Raw genomic sequence first — 2,198 nt, 5'->3', positions numbered from 1 at the left:
ACTTGAGACTGATTTGATGTAATCTTATTTTACTGATTTCTTTCAAATTGAAGGCTACTAATGCAATTCTCAAAAATACAAAATTGTTCAAAACGGACAGCACACAAACATTTCTATGAAGAATTGTCAAAAGCAAGTCAACTCACCCTTATTTATATATAGCACTTCATACAATACAGATTGTGTCAAAGCAGCTTTACATTGTTAAACAGGAAAATAGTGTCAATAATGTGAACAAAATTCAGTTATGCAGTAAAGCAGCTCTAAAAAAAGGACAAAAGTAAACAGTCAATATTTAAGTTAAAGTCAGTTAATCGTTGATTCAGTGATGTCATCATCATCCAGCTCAGTTCAGTTCTCTTCAAATAGTGTCTCTGCAATCAAGTCATTAACGACTTGATTGCAGAGACACTATTTGAAGAGAACTGAACTGCATTCACAGGATTATTCCCAAAAATGAAGTGTACCCAAATAAGCAAGCCAAAGGCGACAGAAAATGGAGAAAAAAACTTGGTAGAAACCAGGCTCAGTCGGGGGGCCAGTTCTCCTCTGGCCAGATGAACCAACATGGTGTTTTTCATCGTGGTCTTTGTTGAGGTTTTGTGCCAATGGCCGTATAGTTGATGAGGCCTTCACTGGGGATCTGTCTTTGGGGCTCAATTAGTTGACATGGTCTCTGCTGACATTCAAGGCTGTAGAGTTGTCTCCACCATCTGGACTGGATCCAGGTGACTGCAGTGACCATCTGATATGGATACAGACTGGGTCCAGGTGGCTACGGTGACCTCGGAATAAGAATGAAACAGACTAATATTAGCGTAGCTGCCATACTTTTTACGATGTAACAAGTACATCAGGTGTTATTGACATTGTTATTGTTAGTGAACACCTTCAGAATGAGACATGGCCTTTTTGGGACTAATTTAACAGACACTTCAAACATATTACAATAACTACCTTTTCTTTACATATTGCAAGACTGTCAAAGTAAATAACTTACCACAATTCGACCACACAAAAGAATGCATAATCCATTAAATAGTCCTGCGTTGACACTTCTGCTTAAGTGTGTTCTTAGCATATGCCTGAAATGATATGAGAGCCATTAACACAAAATGGTTAACTAGCTAAATCACATGTCCTGATCCCATCCCACCCTTGTAGGCTATATTTTGTAAATATTCAGTCAGTGTGTGACAATGTACATCCAGTTGGTCTTTATCACAAAATACCCAATGAGCAAAATTAAATCCAAAAGACGTCTTTTCAACATCTTTGTCGCACGTTGAAATGACCTCCCCTGAGGGCGTCTTTCTATGACATCTTCTGAATGTCTTATATTGACGTCCACATGACTTCTCTAGATGGTTAAAATTTAGTTCAGATGTAGTCCTTGTGGATGTATTTTCAACATCTTATAGGGATAACCGCAGTCTCATTTAGACATCATTTATACTGTTTGACAAAATTAACACTCTTAATGTCTTTCCCCACTGAGTGTGAAAAAGCTAAACGAATATCAGCCGCGATGACATGCTGGAATAAAACAATAGATTTATATGGATGCTTCCACATAGACCGCGAACATTCGCACAACAAAAATGCAAATTTTTTTTTTTTTTTCAAACCAGTTCAACGAATCTTTTCAGTTTCGCAAAGCGAAAACACGGGCCGTCCAATAAGATTTGAGCTAGGATCACGTGACCGGAGCAGCTGCTGTTGCACAAAAAGGCAAGAGTGGTGGCGCTGTTTCGAAAGCCAGTGTAAACAAACACAGAAGAAGAGTATCCCGGATAAGAGAAGAGAGTGGATGCGGAGTTCTTGTTATCGTTGGTATTTGAGAACAGATTTATTCTCACATGTTCTTTACATAGAATAACATTTCTATTAATTGTCCACTGAATAGGTTGTTTGCACATGACGTCACTGATGACGCGCGAAATGCAGCTGGAGGACAGGAAGTGATTTTTCTCTCCATAGGAATCACTAGCAGAAACTCAAAATGCCAGTGTTTATGGATGCTTAAATTGGCCAAACCGAGAAACCACAAGGAGCTTTTATCGTGTACGAAAATGTGTTGTTCATAAGTGGGGAAAAGTCAAGAAATTGATTGAAAAACGCAGGAAAAAGTGGCTTGTAAACCTGTGTCTGCGGTCGGGAGGAGCGAAGCTCGTGTGATAATGCTCGTGCGTGTAAAT

The 2,198-nt window shown here is 39.0% G+C and overlaps 1 long non-coding RNA gene across 1 annotated transcript in view; it reads right to left on the bottom strand.

Annotated features, from left to right (window-relative positions):
• Positions 1–500: 500 nt before the first annotated feature.
• Positions 501–2,198, bottom strand: part of LOC107717683 (uncharacterized) — a 13,493-nt gene continuing 11,795 nt past the window's right edge. The window contains exons 2-3 of the long non-coding RNA XR_001637333.1: positions 1,001–1,085; positions 501–785 (exon numbers count right to left, since the gene is read on the bottom strand). This is a non-coding gene — a long non-coding RNA (uncharacterized LOC107717683). The remainder of the gene's footprint in view (positions 786–1,000; positions 1,086–2,198) is intronic.

The sequence above is a fragment of the Sinocyclocheilus rhinocerous genome, unplaced genomic scaffold, assembly GCF_001515625.1.
Source record: "Sinocyclocheilus rhinocerous isolate Xijiao unplaced genomic scaffold, SAMN03320098_v1.1 scaffold11199, whole genome shotgun sequence".
NCBI lineage: Eukaryota > Metazoa > Chordata > Actinopteri > Cypriniformes > Cyprinidae > Sinocyclocheilus > Sinocyclocheilus rhinocerous.
Note: the sequence above shows the minus strand (reverse complement) of the source record. Positions and strands in the feature narration are given on the sequence as shown.